The sequence below is a fragment of the Macrobrachium rosenbergii genome, chromosome 23, assembly GCF_040412425.1.
Source record: "Macrobrachium rosenbergii isolate ZJJX-2024 chromosome 23, ASM4041242v1, whole genome shotgun sequence".
NCBI classification, from domain to species: domain Eukaryota; kingdom Metazoa; phylum Arthropoda; class Malacostraca; order Decapoda; family Palaemonidae; genus Macrobrachium; species Macrobrachium rosenbergii.
The window spans coordinates 48,577,780-48,599,352 of record NC_089763.1 but is presented as its reverse complement, the minus strand read 5'-3'; positions in this window follow the sequence as shown (position 1 = coordinate 48,599,352).

Sequence of the window (21,573 nt, the reverse complement as noted above, 5' to 3'; positions counted from 1 at the left end):
ATGAAAACTACCTCAGAAATAGACCCTCTTTTAAACAGGTTCTATTGAATATTATTCAAGGCAGCTGCATTTATTTTGTAGAAGACTTTTTGTTTGCATTATCAATAACGACAAATCAAGTCAAAACGACACAGTTGGTTCTATACAATTGCAACACGTCGTTTGTAAAAGCTTCTCCAGAATAGCTAACCATCATTGCACTGAATTTATCACAAATGGATGGCGAATTCTGAGTTGCAGTCGCGAACTTCAAGCCTTTCTGCGGTTAGCTCGATCCTGACAGATTGAAGCATTCATTATCCGTGATGTCATGCCGGCTGATGTCAGCCAAACTACCCTATTCACCACCGATGATGTCAGCCGGCATGACATCACGCAATCCTAATGGGAACGCTGGAATGAATGAAATCAATTTCGAGCTTCGGCAGTGCTGAAGGTGCTGAGCAACCAATCAATCCATGAGAAATGAAACTACTAGCTCCGCTGGAGAATCAGAAATCGAAATGCAACAATTGTATAATAGAATAATAAAGAAATAATCCAATTTTAATAATAGGCGAGCTAATAATAATGAAATAAGTAACAAGGAAAATAAAAATACAAAATAAATAGCTAATAATAATATTAATAATAATAATAATAATTCTTATTATTATTATTATTATTATTTTATTAATTCATATATATACATATACATACATACATACACACACATACATACACACACACACACACACACACACATATATATATATATATATATATATATATATATATATATATATATATATATATATATATATATATATACATATAATCCCAGTAACCAGATACATAGGGGTGCTGGGCTGTGAAGTCTTACCACAGGGGGTGGTGAGGTCAGAAAAGGTTAAGAAACACTGCAGTGTAGACCCTAACAGCATGCCTTGTCTGTGTGTATTTAATTAAAAATCTAAATTGCGACCCGTCACCTACGCACAAGTTTTTTTTACAATCCTAACATGCACTTACATAAACATTCACACCAATTCACTTTGCCAGCGTTTTTTATATTAAAATACTCTTCAGCTTGTTTTAGTATATTCATATGCTATCGTGTCGAGGTTTCTGGTATGGTAGTTTAATGCATGTCATTGGAATTGAATTGAATTGAATATAGAATTTAGGCCGAAGGCCAAGCACTGGGACCAGTGAGGTTATTTGGCGCTGAAACGGAAATTGGCGGTGATAGTTTGAAAGGGTGTAACAGGAGGGAAACCAACGCAGTTGCACTATGAATCAGTTGTTAGGAGAGTGTTTTAAGTCAGATGGAAGAGATGGAAGAGAGAGAATACGAAAGGAGGTACAGTAAATAGAACGAAAGGGGGTTGCAGCTAGGGAGCCGAAGGCACGCTGCAAAGAACCTCAAGTAATGCCTACAGTGCACTGCATGAGGTGCACTGATGGCACTCTTCCCCATCTAGGGGTATGTCACTGGTTTCCAACATTTTATCTACGATTATGAATTACTTTTCTAGCCCTATTCACTCCTTGATTTTTAACCAGTCGTGGATATCAGTCACTTTAAAAGATTACCTCAAGATATTCAGTGTCTACATCTGAAAGCTCGTAACCAAACACATTTCAAAGCTCTTAACACTTATTGTACAGTGTTCGGCAATATTCTCTTCCTTGAGGGCACCCTAGAATCACGGAAGGGACTATTTCTTATTAAAATAGTTTGATAACTTCCCGAGCCTGTAGCATATTGTAATATTAATGACTTGGTTGGTGTTAGAAGGGATGACATTCAAAGGTATAATGTTAGTAGGGCAGGCCTATCCTCCTGATGTATCTACCATTATCACACAGCACAGGGTCGATAGTACAGAGTGATTTTTGTTCAGTGCCCTCCATCTTATTTTTCGTTATTTTTTATATCTTTTCCCCTTTTATGAGTTATTTTATACCGTCCTTCGTTAATTTCGGAGGTTCTTTGTTCACATCGCAAGCCCTATCCTTTAACTAGTGCTTTGAGTTTCGACAGTTCCCTCAGAGCAGTAACTCTTGAGTCAAATGTGCCTATCGCCAAGGTGGTAGATCACTGCATGAGTCATAAGAATATGGCACGTTATTTGTTAAAACCTTTGTATATCTTCAATATTTCTTGCTCCCCTTCCCCTATCTCTTGTGTAGTTCATCCTTCATTGAAGGATGTGGTTTCTGTATACATGCTATTTATATCATGAGAGTAATCAATTATTTACATTTACCGTTGCTTTGACTGTAAAATGTCATATTTCAAAGTTTTTATAAAAAAATAAATATGCATTCACAGTTTAATTTCTCTAGCTAAAGGAGGAGAGAGAGAGAGAGAGAGAGAGAGAGAGAGAGAGAGAGAGAGAGAGAGAGAGAGAGATAAATTGTCATCGCGGGCTGCGTGTGTGTGTGTGTGTGTGTGTGTGTGTGTGTGAGAGAGAGAGAGAGAGAGAGAGAGAGAGAGAGAGAGAGAGAGAGAGAAAGAGAGAGAGAGAGAGAGAGATTTGGGGCGGATAGAAGTTTTATACCTATGTGCAGTATTATGGCATCCTTTTATAATTCAGTCCATGAATAACTACAATGTCTCAAACCTTTTACTCTGTAGTTTTTTCCTTTTTTCCCCATCACTTTCCCTTCTTTAATTTTTTGGGGTTCGGATATAGCGTGCATCTGTTATCGAGAATATCCTTATTTGAATTCAAAACTTCATTGAACATTTTCTCTATACTCTTTTATTTTCTAGTTTTAACTTTACAAAGAAAAAAAGTTTATATTTTTTTAACCAAGCGATCGAAATAAGTCAGAGAATGGTTATAATGAGAATAGCAGCAAATGTTGGCTAATTTATCAGGTTGCGGAGTAAAGCCCTAAGCCCTACCCCATCCTTTGCATCCCCTGACCTCCATATCTGTCTCTTGTGGCATCGGGCAAAAATTAGGGACAAACCAGCGAAATACCAACAGCGGTAGTTGAGCAAACTCACCGGTAGTGCCTGGCGTTGTGAAGCCTGACACATCGTCGCTCAGGTTACAGTGACACCTGAGCGACGATGCTGCCAGTCACAAGAAAAATACGTAATGAGTACATGTACATACATGCATATATATATATATATATATATATATATATATATATATATATATATATATATATATATAAATATATATATATATATATATATATATATATATATATATATATATATATATATATATATATATATATATATATATATATATATATATATATATATATATATATATATATATATATAAAATATATATTGGAATTCAGTTTTTAAAACATGGGAATTCATTTGTAAAATAAGTTTTTTATAACCTGTACTTTATTTCATTCACTAATTTACAAATTCCTTCAGTAGTTTATAATTTTGATAGCAATTAAAGATACCCATTAACACAAATGCCATTTCATATGATACATCCACATGAAGAATTCCATATCTAACGGCAGCCATGTTAAAATCCTCCAAAAGTCTTTGATTACTAAGTTCGACTATTTTGCTCATTTGTCTCCTTTCGGTGTCAAATTCACAAACTCACTAAGCTAATATATCCATGATAGTTACTATCCTAGACAACCAGTTCCGAGAATTATTAGTATTTAAATTGGTTTCATGGACAGAATAGACTAGAATATAGCCCTGGGACCTATGAGGTTATTCAACGCTGAAAGGGAAAATTGAGAGTAGAAAGGTTTGAAAGGTGTAACAGCAGAAAAACCTCGCAGTTGCACTATGAAACAATTGATAGGAGATGGTGGAAAGAAAGATATAAGAGAATACGAACGCAGGTACAGTAAAAGGAATGAAAGGGATTGTAGTTACTAAGGGATTCAGAACCGATGAAACACGGTTTTTCGGCAATACCTTTTTATCAAAGCATCGCATAAGGGTGAAAGTTGGCAAGTGTATATTTTATAACCCAACCTAATTTTTGCAACCATTTTTTGGTACCTACGTTCAATAGTTCTGGTACTTTTATAACCCTACCTAATTTTTGCAAGCATTATTTAGTACCTACGTTCAATAGTTCTGGTGCTTATCAGAGGAAAAGTGTGTTTCCTATGCCAGAGCCATCAAAATCGTAGGTAAGGGTTTTTGAACACAATAATGACGTTAACCTATGACGTCATGAGCCTCCACCCACGGTGAAGACAATTTACATATGGGGAAAACGTCTCTTCATTGTGGCTCTGCCCACTTGTCGATGACATATCACTAATTAATATTAGTCCCCATCCTAGGTTTCAGCGATATCAGTGATGGCGGGCATTCTCAATAATTTTATTATTATTATTATTATCATTATTATTATTATTATTATTATTATTATTATTATTATTATTATTATTATTATTATTATTATTATTATGTGGAGGTTTCATCGCAACTTCCACAGCAGTTGTTGGGACTAAGTTGTTACCTTGGAATTCTTCCATTTTCTTGATATTCGTATTGTTTCCATTCTACAAATAACTCATCCACATAATGAACCAGTCTATAGCTCATTTGTTAGATCTACATCTACTCAGGGCGAGAATACAAAAAGACATTCCGTTTTGTTTTACCTCAAGTTTCTATTTGCAGCAAGTTCAGGAGCGGTCACTAGAAGTAGAATTCAAATGAAAAGCAATGATACATCATTTTCCTCAATTGTTAGAGGTGTAAAGGTCAACGCCATTTTTTTTTTATTTCAGCTAATATAAATCATTGCTATTTTTCTTTGTTTTTTTTTATTTATATCACATACCCTAAACAGCTCTCGTATAGCCTACTCGCTGCAAATAAAAGATAATGGTAGAAGTCAAGATTCTGAGGGCAAGCTATTATTTACCTACTTAATATCAATCAAATGTAACACGGTTTATTTTGATACGCATGGAAGGGAAAATATATTGGAAACAGTTTGAATGAGGAACATATATTGTTATAATCATTGTGTTTTCATAAATATGTTTTAGATATACAAATAAAACGTTTAACACGATGGATAATTTATTTACAAAATGTCTTCATCGTTACTCTCGAGGAAGAGGTCATCATCCCCGTCCTCATCGTCGCCAGCGATGTCAATGATGAATGGTTCCCGAATCCACGCTCTCATGGATATTGTCTCTAACAGCTCCTGCCCGCACTTCTGGGGTGGCCAAGTAACTATTACCCACTATAGAAATAATTACCTATTCACGCTATAGTAAATCTTGTCACGGGTCTTCTCGCTTGTATACAAAGTGGCAAGGTGTAGCACAAATGCAGTTTTGCAACCATGGGGACAATTTCATATCATGCTGGCCATTATCGAATTTGTTGAGGCCTAGACTGTAAGAATATCCATTCACCGCCGACCTGGTGGATGGACGGAGCTTCATACGTCATATTACGGTTACGTAACGAATTGCTTTAGGATCCTTGTCTGTAATTTTCTCGGTTCTGGCATCGGCGACTTCATTTTACTCTATAAATATCAAAACTATCGAGCTTAGGTACTAAATAATACTTGCAAAAATTAGGTAGGGTTGTAAAATATACAAATGCCAACTTTCACCTTTATCCGATGCTTTGATAAAAAGTTAGTGCCGAAAAACCATGTTTCATCGGCTCTGAATCCCTTTAGTAGGGGACGAAGGGACCCTGCAAAGAGCCTTAAGTAATGCTTACAGTGAGGTGTACTGACGGGACTACCACCCTATGGGGTTTTCATGGATAGTTGTGAAAAAAAATGGTCATGACCCTATACTAGTGACGCATTAAACTGAATGAAATATGAAATTTGGGCAAAAGGCAAAGAGTTGGGACCTATGAGGTTATTCAGAATCGAAGTGACCTATTAAACGGAAATCGTTTAAAACAAATTATCAAATGTTTTGGGTAAAAGAAACTTGCATCTCAAAGCTTTAAGTGGTCAACAAGATTTGTTTGCCAAGCGACCTCCACTCTCCCCCACCAATTCAAAAACGTCGCTCAATACTTTAATAAGAATTTAACTTCAGTATTTCAGAATTTTTTTATACTCTATTTATAACTTAAAATTCTTTTCACCTGCGTTACATCTTGTATTTAACCATGTACCTTAACTTCAATATTTCAGAATTTTTATTATGTATAACTTAAAATTCTTTTCACCTGCGTTAAATCCTGACCATCACATATCACATTTTCATCCCAATAAATGGAAATAATTTCTTTGTACTGGCTCCATGAAACAATTTGATATTCAGTTTTACCTTCTAATTGCACATTGTTCTAAAGTAGTAAAATTACGTAATTTACATAATTTTTTTGCTTCCAATACACTTAAAGGCGCTCTTGGTACTGTACATTTATTCATTAGTATGGAGTCAGATTACAACTCTCTGTCCCACAAATTAGCTAGGGGCATTTGAGTCGTCACAACCAATACCCAAACCACGTTTCCACTATAAGTGCTGAACAAATGGAATTTTCAACAATGGTGGCTTACATTAATTTGCTTACGTTTAAGGTTTGATATAGGCCTTTCACATGTGCATTCACTCACACGTGAATACTGTTAAACAGTCTGGTATACTTCTAAATTGAATAGTTTTAACCTTCAACATCTGTAATTATATGGATGATAAACCAAATTCCGCATACTTTGTTTTTCCTTATAAAAATGCCGAGGAAGTAGTCAAGAACTGAAAACTAAAGACCCATTAAAGACTAATTGAAAAAATCGTAACACACAAGCAAAAGGTAGGTTTACGAATGCAGAATATCCGAGGAACCTAAATTACAAACTTATCGTATTACTGTAATTTTATTGCTGATTGACATGGCATTGTAAAAAAGTTCGTTTTAGAAATTAAAAAAATACAATAAGGCCATGTACTCTCTCGTTGATGAAATTTATCTTGTCAGCAAAAACTTGAGGAAGGCATAGTCATTAAATGATCAATGGGCAACTAACACTGAGGCGGTTCCAGTTGTATGCTATCGTGACGTATGATTTTCTTGAAACCTGGTACTAACGTGTCCAGTAAGCTTGTTGGACCTGTAAGGTTGAAAGAACACTGATGTTTGGCAGCATAGGAATAATTCTAAAAATGAATTCAGTTGAGTTTTTAGCCCTTGAAAATTAACTGATTTTACTTTGAATATTTCAATATTGAAATTTAAAACTAAATTATATGTATTTGTCGTTTGAAGGGTTATGATATTACTGGGATTATGCCAACCATGATTTTTAGTTTCAGCTTATTCATCTTCCCAGAACCATTAGCTTTTGGGGCGTTGTTCTCCAGCTTTTGGAATGTATTTACGTTTTGTTGAACTTCAAAACTTGTAACCATCTTGAGTATATATATGTATATACATTCATAATTATGCAATAAGGCTGTATAATAGACATTTATACTTTACGATGTTATATATATATACATATATATATATATTATATATATATATATATATATATATTTAAAGTATAAATTAAATAAAAACAATGCAATACCAACTTCAAAAAATTTTGCCCTCTACAAACAAAATTTTAGATATGCAATATATTTTTGCCTCTTGAGATAAAATGTTTTTTTCTATCATGAAAATCAGACCTTAAAATTTGTGTCAAAATATTTAAACAATATCGGTGTTGATGCCTTTCTTTCACAGAATAGAAGGAAAAATAACAAAGTATAAATTATCTAAAAGTTTCGTAAAAACCGCAAGAGTTAATCTTTGAAAATTCTTGTAAACCAATGAAAAGGAATCTGAAATTTTCAGAAAACCTTATTTTATTTTAAGCTAAATATAATTTGAGCTCTGTTATTGGTGGAAATTATAAAAGACGATACCTACCTATTCAGCTAATCCTCAAACGATTGTTTTTTGCTCCTTCTTAAAGACGTTGAAGAGTCATTATCATATTACGGCAAAAACATATTGACTATTATATTCAGGTGAATACGAATACAGCAAAACACAATGCTCCGGCTAACGTTGCTTCCTGTCAAAGGTCTCCGAATCTGATTGACACCCTTGTGTAATATTGACAAATTGATAATTCTTTAACTGATTGCCTGATAACTCAATTTTAAGACCAGATATAAATTCATTCTTAAACAGGTGCTGTATCCTTAAATATCGAGTATCAATATATTTTAGATACGCACGGGGTCATCCATGAATTGCAAGGTAATGTCAGTCATAGTCATGATCCGAACACCTGAGCGTCTTCTGAGTTGCCTATTGTTAATGACTATAGCATCGCTTATTCTAATGATGTATCCATATAAATTTTAATGGTTACCAACTAAATAGGGAAGGCTAAAACCAACTGTTTTGATATCTTCAATCAGCAATCATTTAGATTAATGCGTACGATAAGACACTTGTTGAAATGGATACAAACCATTGGAAATTCAATGCCGGAAAATTTGATTAAATGGGCCAAAATTTATCTTGTCAGCACCTTGGGTCCCTAAATATCAACCTAACACTGAAAGGTTCGTAACATTTTCCAAACCTGGCAGTAAGTTGTGTGTAACAGAAAGCCAAAGCATCAATGTTCTTAATGTTCCACTCCTTAAAGAGAACGTCCTCTAATATTCTTGGATGATATGATATCTTTTACTTGAAGGATAATTGCCTTATGCAAACCATGGTTACGTTTCTCAATAATCATTACGTTTGCCAATGTTATTACCATTCAAAACTTGTAACCATATTGTAAGTGTGTCTCGGACATTTTATACGCATAATTTGATAAGGATTGTATAACAGACATTTATACTTTACGATGTTACTGCCCATTTAACGTTTAAATGGATGTAAAACGACCCCAAAACTTTTTTATATTAATACTTAGAAAATGTACTACCATGAAAATCGCCAAAATCAAAATAAAAAGATATCTTTGATCTTTCAAGAATTCAGGTAAAAGTTCAAAAACCCGCTTAACTTTAAAATAAACCAACGAAGTCGTGTTATGTGAGCTCTGTTATGGTGGAAATTATTACATTATAGATCAGTTTTGCCACTACTCATTATCAAAACGACTCTGCAGCTCCTACCTTAGTATACTGTATTTAAAAGTGTATATTGGTACATGCAATAACTGCCTGATGACCTTTTAAACATTCCAGGTGCTGTATAGGATATACGATCAAACACCTGATTGCCATGGATAGCTTGGCGAACACTGGCTTCCATTACAGCATCGCATTCACTAAATTAATGGTTACCAACAATTGCATCACTCATATGATATCTTCACAGCCTCATTAAGTTAATGCGTATAAAGCCTTGTTGATGGATACCATTGGAAATTCATGCCTTGATTATGGGAAGCATCCCAAACTCACTGCCTGCGTTCGTGAACAGTTCCACAACGCACTGTTAAAGGAAGCATCACAGTTCCACAAAGCACTGTCCTTATTCAAGGATGATATGAATGTCTCAGTGCCTTGTGACCATGGACAGCATCATAATCATTGTGCCGATAGTACCATTCACTTACTGCCCGTGTTCACGGATAGCCTAACACGCATTTGACAGGATTAGTGGAAAATAAATTCACTGCCCACGTTCATGGATGGCATCGCAAAACTGTTGCCAGTATTCGTGGGTAACATCACAAAATTATTGCCCAGTGCTCATGAGTAACATTACAAACTCATTGCCAGTAATCAAGAGTAACTTCCAAACTCTTTGTTTGTGCATGAATGTCAAACTTAATACCTGCGTTTATGAGTAACAAACGCATTGCCTGTGTCCATAGAGTAACAAACTCAGTGCCTGTGTTCATAGTGTAGCAAACTCATTGCCTGTGTTCATAGAGTAACAAACTCAGTGGCTATGTTTATAAAGTAACATGCAAACTCAATGAGTTTGTTTTGTGTTCATAGAGTAACATGCAAACTCAATGAGTTTGTCCTTTGTTCATAGAGTAACATGCAAACTCAGTGTTAGCGGATAGCATCGTAAATACAATAATTATGCCATGAGTAACCAACTAGTGTCAAACTCGTGCCAGGCCAACTGATACCAGGACATCTTATCCCCGGAAAACTCATATCTGACAACAAATACCTGGACAATTGATATCTAGGACAACTGGTGTATAGGACAACTGTTATATAGGAAAACTCATAACAGATATGAAATGATTATTTAATTTTGAAAGAAAAATACAGTAAGAACAAAACAAATTCTAAAAGAAAAACTTTATTTTGGGGGAACAACGAAGACTAAAAACAAAGACTTAGTATAAAAAGAATTTAGAAGCAGATTATATGCCGCTTTTAAGAGATTTTCTGGCAAGGGTCATACTTTTCAAGTCTAATTATCAGTCGCTTGTTTCACTCTTTGTAAACCTGTTTTGAAGTTATTTGCACTCCGTTCCAAATCAATTTTCCTTTTCTGCGCCAAAATCGCTTCCAGCTTTAGTGTTTTTATTAATTAACAGATATTCGGACGTTGGCATGACATTGCATTTTGTAAGGCATTATGAAAACCTTCAAGGATATTATTAGTTCTAGCCATGCCAGTTGTAAGTATACTCTGAAATATTCCATATTTCAATTGGGAATATTGGAGCCAGACGACGTCCTCTAACGCCTCTTCCTCTTTCGGGTCCTATGTAAGTCACTTCAAAGTACGACACAAATTCTTGTGGCAAACTATCGTCGTCGGGTAGTCTTCGTATGCAACAATAACATCAGTCACTTGTAACAGCACTTTATCTTTAGGCGAAATACTTCATCTGTATTATATTGGACTTTATGACCTAGCTCAACAAGTTTTCGGTAGAGGTTTTGAGAAGATGAAATGAACAACCAGTCACCATTTGTCAGGAAAACTTGAAATAAGGCTATTCATGGGGCTTTTTCGAAGTCCATCATTACCTTTTAGGCTGAATATCAGGGCGAAGAGTAACAGAAAACAAACGATCATAAGTTGCTTGCCGCTTGTTGAGTAACAGTGCGGAAACGCAAGGAACATTCAAATTACCTATTTGAATGCTGATTGTATATAACTGGTAATATATAGTTTGACAAACTTTAAGTGTGCCATCGGCAGCCTATTCACGAATTTTGACAAGATCATCCAGTCCTGTTGATGAGGCTTAAATTAGCATTCTTTCCTCATCTTCTACGCCAGTATCATGTTGCAAAAATGGTTCCCCTTTTTCAAATTTGCAGTACAATAGCAGAATATCAAAACCATATCTTTTTGATGGAATAGGGGGAGCACTACTATTCTGCTGTCGTCACCGACGAATACTTCGTGATAAACTTGATGTTGCTGGCAGTTCAGCCAACGCCTCATCTTCTAGGGAAGAACTTTTTGTCGCAATCACAATTCTCGCGGTGTCTTGTGATGAAGACAAGGCTTTGGCTTTTATAGAACCGAGGACAATTATCGATTTCACTTTATTCACATCAGCGCTGTGAATGTGTTCCCTGTTGAAGATATTTCTAATGGGCCCTCCTCAGCCATCGTCTGAACGCGCGCTCTGCGCATCTTTACTACGCAGCCATACTTGATTATCTGCATTCTGTCTGAAAATTATATAGGCAGTTAAATTCCACAAGCTTATTAGTTCCTCTCTGAGATTTTATATAATATAGCATTGTGAGGGGCACGGAAAATTTAAAAACAGTTGAAAACTTAGGCACAAAACCAACTGATTTGACAAAAATAAAAATAAAAATAAAACAATTCCGTTAACAAGCTATGACGACCGTTTGTGAGTTATTTGCTGGACGAACAGTAACTAGCATGAATTATTAAATTTAAAGATGCTAGTCAGTAATTACAGTTAAATGATCACTGTTACGCCTATAAACTAAAAACTTGCCTATTAACTTTATCATTGACTATTTTTAAGTGGGTTATTTTTTTAAACGAATATATTTATACATGTTATGAGCTGTATATCAATTGTCCAGGTATGAGTTTTCCGGGAATGAGTTGTCCTGGTATCAGTGACCCCTGGCACGAGTTTTGATACTATATGGAACCCAAAACTAACCAACATACCTGACAAACTTAACTTGATTGCACCCCACTCAATTATTCTATGCAAAAAATATCCATGACTTAAAATTTCCATACTTTCAAGTAAACAGCAAAATTGCTTTATGAGTGCTGTTTGTGATAACAAGAGGTGAAAGTTCAATTTGTCGTTAGCTATGAGTTACTGACAATCTCCTGATTTAAATCTCTGTTTAACGACAAATTGCATTAATAAATCCATCTGACAAACTTCTTACAACTAATTCCATAACAGCAGAAATACAAACATTGCTTTGAACATAATCTCTGTCTGGGGAAAATTTTGCATGGTTTTGAGGATTTTCAAAAGATTAGCTATTGGGTGGGCAAGCCCTATTATCGAATCCTCTGAAAATTCTGTTAAATCTAACACCAACTTTAGGCTTAAAATTAATACTCCTCTTCAGTCATACACAAAATTTGTGAATGACACTTTAAGGACTGTATTGCATGGTATATTCACTATAGCAAAACCGGGAAAAAATCCTTGCAGTCTGTCTGGTATTTGATATCAGTTTGAAAGAAAAAAGTTTAAATATTATCACAGCCTATTCAAATTAAAATCCTAAAAAGGGTTGTTACAGATTTATTATGGCAAACAATTAATGCATTACTATAGACACCAATGGAGAAACAAACCCACAATTATGCATATGCCCATATATTTCAAGATAAATCTGTACAAAGAACTTCCCCTTTTCAAAAAAAAAAAAATGGGAATCGAACAGATTCAAGAATGCTCTATGTACAGATTTATCTTTAAATATATATATATATATATATTTGTGGATTTGTTTCTCCATTTCAAGACTAATGCTACTGTGAGTATTTTTTAAGACACCATTACTAACACGATTTCGTAGCACATTCGTAGATTTGACATTTTCTTGTGATTTTGGTACGAATTCCTGCCACATCTGGGTGCGGAACACTCGCGAACAGATTGCCCTGTCATGTTATGACACTTCTTTTCCAAAATGCATTCAGGAATCGTGGAATACGGGATCCGTTTTCTCGCACCAGAATCCTTAATGCCATTCAAACAAGAATCCATGGTTGTTATCCAAGGCATCCGAAACTTCCAAAAGATTTCAACGCATCAGAAGGATATAAATTGGTTTGCTTTCTACGTGATAGGATTTGAGAAAATTTCCTCCCTCTCTCTTCCTCTCTCTATCTTTGGTCGGCAGCCGCTTAACTTACAATATCTCTGGCTTTCTGTATATATATATATATATATATATATATATATATATATATATATATATATATATATATATATATATACATATGTATATATATATATATACATATTTATATGTATATGTATGTATATATGTATATATGTGTATATATATGTATATGTCTATATATATATATATATATATATATATATATATATATATATATATATATATATATATATATATATATATATATATATATATATATATATATATATATATATATATATATATATATATATATATATATATATATATATCAAATACCTTTCATAACAAAGGGAATAATAATTGACAAGTTCTGCTTCCTACTTTAGAAACAACTGAGGAAATGCAAAAAGACATTAACCTACCCTTTTTGGATTGCCAAATACAAAGTAGTAGAAATGGGGTTAAATACAGTGTTTACAGAAAACCCACAAACATTTTTGGCATCGTTCATTTTTATTACGGTCAAAGCAATAGAATGAAAAAAATCCGTTCTCACATCTAAGTTTCTAGAAGAATTATTATGTAAATTGTAGCCAAGAAAAATTGATGATGAAATAGTTGTAATCAGGTATGCATACAAGACCTTAAAACATCGTGATTCTGTATCTGAAAATGCATTAAGAGTAGCAAACAAGGCTTTTTAGGGTAACAGCAAATAGACTTACGCCACAAAAACGTTGCTTTTACTACCATTTAGTAGCAGCTTCAAAGATATATCCCATGGAACTTTTGAGTTAATATAACATTTAAGAATAATAGCTTTTTTCTGGTTTGCATACTATTTTCACCTTGGAAATTTATATTTGTGGGTTATTTTATATAACTGCTTTGGCTTTCTCGTTTTGATCTTCAGACCCGTGTGTCTGAGTTATAAACAAATTTGCTATGCTGAAATAAAGAGGACACTGGACGACGAAAAAACGAAACATTTTCATTCTGACTGGCCTGAAGGACTATGTTACTACGCAATTTCTCGTTTGCTTTCTCATAGGACATGTTTGTCCTTCTCACTTTCCTCAATTTCCAAGCTTTTCTGCGAAAAATAAAGAATCGCACTTTTCACATTGATTAAAAGATCTCGAGTACTGTAGCATCTGTATTTGCGGTTCATTTAAAATATATATATTTTTCGGTCTGACAGAAAGAGATAGCGTAATTGTTTGGCTGCAAAATTCACTGGCGCAAATTTGCCCAAGTTTTAGTTTTCTGTAAAAGAAAACTGTTGTACCGGCTTTGTCTGTCCGTCCGCACTTTATTCTGTCCGCACTTTTCTCTGTCCGGGCTTTTTCTGTCCGCCATCATATCTTTAAAATTGCTGAGACTATAGGCTGCAAATTGGTATGTTGATCATCCACTCTCCAGTCACCAAACTTGCCAAATTGCAGCCCTCTAGCCTCAGTAGTTTTTATTTGATTTAAGGTTCAAGTTAGCCATAACTGTGCTTCTGGAAACGTTATAGGATAGACCCGCAGATGGCCGAGGTTAAAGTTTCATGGGCCGCGGCTTATGATACCGAGACCACAGAAAGATAGATCTATCTTCGGCGGCCTTGATTATACGCTGTAGCGGCTGTACAGAAAACTCGATTGTGCCGAAGAAACTTCGACGCACTTTTTACTTATTTACTTCTTATTTCCCAAAGATCTTGAACATTGTAGCATCTGTATTTGAGGTTCATTATAATTTTCAGCTCAGGTAGAAAAAGACAAAGTAAACTTTTTGTTAAAACAAATACACTACAGTACTGCGCATTTTCCCGGAGGGGTGACCCCCTTGTCTGCATGTTCCATTGCAAGTTCTTTTTTGTTGGTATTTCTAAAACACCTAAAAACCGCCCACCAGAAACTTTCAGTCCACGTTATTCAACACTTAATTGGTATCATTTCAGAAATATGACTTTTAGGTGTTTATGGATAACAAAATCTGCCGTTTTATTATTACTCTGGAATGATTCTCACAGATAATTCATATTATATATATAAAATGCGCATTTTTCTGTTTTCACATAAGAACATCGTTTTGTTATAATCTTACATTCGCCCAACAGTATTACGTTACCACTCATTCCAATTAATGCACTCTATTTAAAAGATTAATGTTAAAGGTTATGCATTATAAATCACACTTCCTCCACTGTAACCTTATCGTTGATCCAAAGTAATGATTACATTTCTCTTTCACATTTTGAGATTATTTTCTTTGGTGTAGTTGAGCGTAGAATTTTCATGTGATACAGCTTATTATTAAAAAGCAAAAAAAAAAAAAAAAAAAGTTAATACTGGCTTCGTGTATATTACTAAACTGAAATCAAGGTAAACTTTGTTTAGTGTCTAAAGATTTAATATTTCCGGAGAATATATTACGGTGTTATTTAGTAAAACTGGCATATTTTGCTAGGATTAATAAAACCACGTGCATGTAAACCGGAATTTTGTGTTTTATTATTCTCGATTTCATTAAATAACTGAAATGAACTGCAAGTTAAGGTAAAAACTTTTTTTAGTATACAATTTTTCTCTTATAATTTTGCATCAGCCATGAATTCATTAATATTACGTAAAACTTTTAATAAGAACATCTTACTAGCTTTACACAAAACTTAAATTTTACGTCAGCCATAAATTCAATAACATTACATAAGTTCTAACAGGAAAAGCTTATTAACTTTCCTCAAAACCTAAATATTCACAATAAATTTCCATCCCTTCATCTAAGCCAGAAAAGAAACCCCCGAATTCAAAGTCCCAAGGGATTCGTTTCTTGCAGAGCGTGTGTTCGACTGTTAGCTGCAAAGTTTTGATTAGATTTTCAGATGAAGAAAGAATATGACAGGTAATTTCCATTCGAGGAATTCCAGTCCAAATATATTGCCTCATTTTTTTACGAGGGGCAACGGCACTAATCTCTAGTGCCTATACTTTTTCGCTATTTCTGATGAAGCCTCGTCTTTTTCGCGGTTTCCTCTTTGAATTTTGTTCCTGAAATTGCATCTTGTTGGGTTCACGTGGGTGGAGTATGTTCCAAGCAGAAAGGTATCTATATGAAAGACAGATAAAAAGCCAAATACTTTTGTAAGTGTGAGGGGAACCTATTTCATATTTTTACATAAATTTGATGCAGAAACGTACACAAACGTGTCATATATATATATATATATATATATATATATATATATATATATATATATATATATATATATATATATATATATATATATATATATATATATATATATATATATAATGTATGTATGTATGTATGTGTGTATATATATACATACACGTAGATGTATAATATATATATATACACATATATATATTAAATCACAACTATCGTTTGATATCAAATTCCTTGTACTCGGGAATAACTTATACCCAAGGGGAATTATAACTAATAAGTGCTTAGTCACCAGAGGCATTGCCCAACTTTGAAACAACGGTAGAAAAAGACTTTAGCTCAATATATGTACGTATGTATGTATGTGTGTATGTATGTATGTATGTATATATATATAATATATATATATATATATATATATATATATATATATATATATATATATATATATATATATATATATATATATATATATATATATATATATATATATATATATATATATATATATATATATACACATGTTTGTGTGTGTGTGTGTATACTGTATATATATTATTAAAGTAGTTTAACCAGAACTGAGGTGACTATCAGCTCTCATAGGGCTGGCCCGACAGATTTGGATGAAATGACGGGTCTAGGCTAGAAGCCTAACACTGGGACCAAATAGGTCCTTTGGTAGGGTGATGAATGAATGAAAATGAAATTAAAAACTGCACAAAGGCATATGCTCTCATACTGAAACACACTCACACAATAAATACATTTATGCTCATGATTCCACAAATAATCACTAAAAAGGTATTAAAATTTAAAATAATTTAAGTAAAATTTCAAAATTTAGTTGTTTTAAAATTCATTAGACGCCTAGGGGCTTTCGTATTTCTATTATTATTGTATTTTATATTTCATCAATTAAATCACAGCTCCTCATGAACATTAGAATTGGTATTACCGAAAATGTAGGAGATTCTGAAAAAATTTCCTTCATTGATCTATTTCCAAACTTTGGTAATCGTTGCAGGTTATATTTTGGACATTCACATAATACATGTTTGACTGTTGTCAACACTTTGCAATCTGGGCATTCGGGAGGAGGGCCACATGGACTGATCGTTAAGTGTCCAAGTACCAAACGAGTATGGCCAATTCGAAGACGCGTCAGAATTACGTGTGTGTGTGTGTGTGTGTGTGTGTGTGTGTCTCTCTCTCTCTCTGATATGATGAACTCCGTTTTCCAACACTGGATTTTATCTGTTTTAATTTATTATTTTCAGGTTCGTCATTCCACATATTTTGCCATTTATTTACGATGATTATTTTTATATATCTTATAGAAGTCACTAATAGGGATGTTTACCCTTGTTCTTGTCATGTAGACTGCTTCTTTAGCTGCTTTATCAACCTCTTGTTTCCTTTAATTTATCAGGGATCCAACATATTTCAATTTTTTCCATTATTATACTATGAAAGCTTAATTTGTTGTACTACCGCGCTTCTGGAGTGACTATGAATCATAAAATTATTAAATGAGGTTTCTTTAATTATTTTTGTGGATGATGCTATTGCACATAACTCAGCTGTAAATACTGAGGTGTTATCTGGTAGAGAGAAGTGATACCTTTTGTCTGTGGCACATCCAACTCCCTATTGGGACTTAGATCCGTCGGTGTGTATTGCGTAATGTGGGCCTTTTCGGATTATATGTTCTACTGTATGTTGTCTATGGTGTTCTGGGGTATATGGATAACTTTTTGATAAATATTTTAAGTGTGTACAAATTCTCATTTTATTCACTGTCCAAGGAGGAGGTAATTTTACTATTATAGGTAGTTGTATATTTATATTTAGCGACTCAAACAATCTTCTAGCTCTAATTGGGAAAGGAGGTGGATGATTGTTTATAAACACATCTCTTAATCAAAATAATTTTTTGGTTGGAGAATCATTTGTCTGAATTCTCAGAGCACTCTTCATTGTTACCCGCTCTCTATGGGGAGAGAGAGAGAGAGGTAGCTCACCACATTCAGCTTGTAACGATAACTTTGGTGATGAATGAAAAGCTCCTGAACATATTCTAAGGCCTTCATTATGAACTGGGTTTAACGTTTTCAGGTTGCGTCTGATGCCGAGCCATATATTTCTCTTCCATAATCAGTGATAGACAGCACTGTTGCTTTACACAGTACGGTAAGGGCATGTCCATCGGCTCCCCAAGTAGTGTTCGATACTTTTTCAATTAGGTTTAATGCTCTTTTACGTTTTGATTTTATGTATGTTATGTGGGGTTTCCAGTTCAAGTGGGTATCAAATACTAATCCCAAAAATTTTGTTGTTTGGCCAGTTGGTATGGAATGATTTCTGATTTTTAAATATATTTCTTCACCTTTTTCCACTTTTTTTTATAAAACAATAATGCTCGAGTTTTTTGTATAGAAAATTTAAAGCCTACAAATGAGGCCCATTCATCTATTTTTATTATAGTTTTATTAATGATTCACTGTATATTTTATGCAAGATGCTGCATAATATATGGCAAAATCATCCATATACAAGTTGCTTTTAATTCCGAACGACAGGTAGATTATTACTGATATCATTTATTGAAAAAGTAAACAGTGTGCCACTAGGGACGCTTCCTTGTGGAACACAGTTTTCAAGTGAAAATGTACTTGACAATACATCATCAATTCTCACTCGAAAAGTGCGATTTGTCAGAAAGTTTTGGATGAACATAGGTAAATGTCCACGGATGCTGTTTTTATGTAATATTTTTAGTATTACATATCTCCATGTAGTATCATATGCCTTTTCAATGTCAAAAAAGACAGCTATAGTAATTTGTTTTCGTTCAACAAAAATCCTCTTCATACGTGGTCTTCCAAGTTAGAGAGAGAATCCAGTGTAGAGCTGTTACATTGTGACCCAAACTTAGTGGGAGTCAAAATTTTATTTCCTCGAATGTGTCATGTTAGTCGAGCATTTACCATTTTCTCTAATAATTTGCATGAACAACTTGTTAAAGAAATTGGTCTGTAATTGTTTACATTACTGGGATCTTTTCCAGGGTTGGGGATAGGAATAATTATACAGTAGCTTTACGCCATCCATCAGGAAATAAATTTCGAAGCCATAAATGGTTATAAAGCTCTAATAAGTAAGACTTTGCCAAAGGTGCTAAATGGCAGATCATTTCAAAACATATACTGTCACCTCCAGGGGTAGATTTATTGCTGTTCAACAGAGCAAATCCCAACTCTTCCATATTAAATTTTCTATTATAATATATATCTTCTATTGTTTCGAAATTTATTGTTATTAATTCTGTGCTATTTTTCTTTGTGCGGAAATGCTCCTCTAAATTTATGTCACTACTTACTTTTGTTAAATTTTCTCCTATTACATTACTTATGTCTTTTGGATCAAGTATCCTTTTCCCATCTTTTATTATGGCATGTCTAGGTGGTTTAACATGGGTGCCATTTATTTTTCTGAAATTTTCCCATATTTTTTGTATAGGAGTATTATTAGAGAGATCTGATAATCATTCCCTCCATGAAATGATTCCTCCTTGAATTGCTTCTCTTTTAAATTTTGCAGATATTTTGTAATATAGAGGTTTTAATGTAACAATTTCTAATAATAATATAGTCAGTTTTTGTAAATTTTTTTCTAATGTCGGTAATGTTTTATCTATTTTACTGAACTTTCTATTCAAAATATTTAATCGTCTTTCAATTTGGTGTTTTATTTTTGTTAATTCTATTAGTTTTTCAGACCACCATGGGACTTTGTATTTTGTTGGATGAGATTTTGATTTTGTTATTGTTTTATTAGCAGCATTTTTAATGAAATCAACAAGAAATTTATTACTTTCATTATGGTCTTTTAAATACTCAAATGGTGGGATATTCCTAGTGTGGAATTCATATCGCTCCCGATCTGCTTTATATAAATGTTATATTGAGGGACATGCTTGGTGGGATTATTTTGTAATAATGAAATTAATATTGGGAAATGATCACTTGTATGCAGGTCGTCAACTGTATTCCAATCCAATCTGTCAACTATGTTTGTTGTACATAGAGTTAAGTCGATTGAGGAAAATGTTCCATATGTTTTAGAAAAATATGTGCTGATTTCGTTATCATTTATAAAGCACATGTCATATGAATCTATGAATTCTTCTATTTGACTTCCTGCTCTATTTGAGTCTGTACAATTACAGTCCCACATCGGGTTGTAGGCAGTAACATCACCTATTAACGTAGGTTCCTTGGCATTATTAAGTAATTTTTTAAGTCTGTCGATGTCGTAATTTTTATTAGGTTGGTTTTATAAATTATAAATTACATAATTATCGTTTTTTATTCGAATTTTAATACCTGATATTTGCAAGTCAGCGATGTTTAGAGGTACTTTGTCATAAACTACTTTTTTATGTCTGTATATGGCTGTATCTAAATTTCCTTCTTCTTCTCGTGGTGTTAATGCTAAGGTATAAACATACCTTAGTATAAACATACCTATTGTTGATACTGTTTTGTTAACATGTTGTAAACATAATATCATTGGTTCATATTCTTTTAGCAATTTTTGTATTTCTCCTAGGTGTAATCTGGTCTGTAGACCATTTGCGTTCCATTGTACAATATAGCGATTGAAAATACTTTATTATAGCCGTCGAGTTTTGCTTTCTTTTTTGTATATCAACTTGGATTTTTTCTAATAATTTACTCACGACATTCATTTGTTTTTCTTTATAATATACTAAGTGCTCAATGCACATGCAACCTTTTGCATGTGTACTCAAATCTGCGGTTTCTTTTTAACTATATTTCATAAAATTTCTTACAATGTTTGTTAAACCATCTTTTGTTATGTTTCTGTTATTATTGCACAATTCTACAAAACAATCATTACATCCACATGTGTTTTCATGTACATTCCTTGTTTCATTTGCTCGTGTACCAATTGTTGGCGATGGAGTAATCTCTTCTCCCTTGACATAATCATTGTTATCTTCAACTTCAGTGTTTTGGATATCTGTATCCATAGGTTTTACTATTATTTTCGGAGATAAATGTATATTCTTAGTTTGTTTTTGTTCTTTCTTCATATTGTTTGTCTTTGGTTTAACCGATGTTGCTCTAATTATAGTTGGTT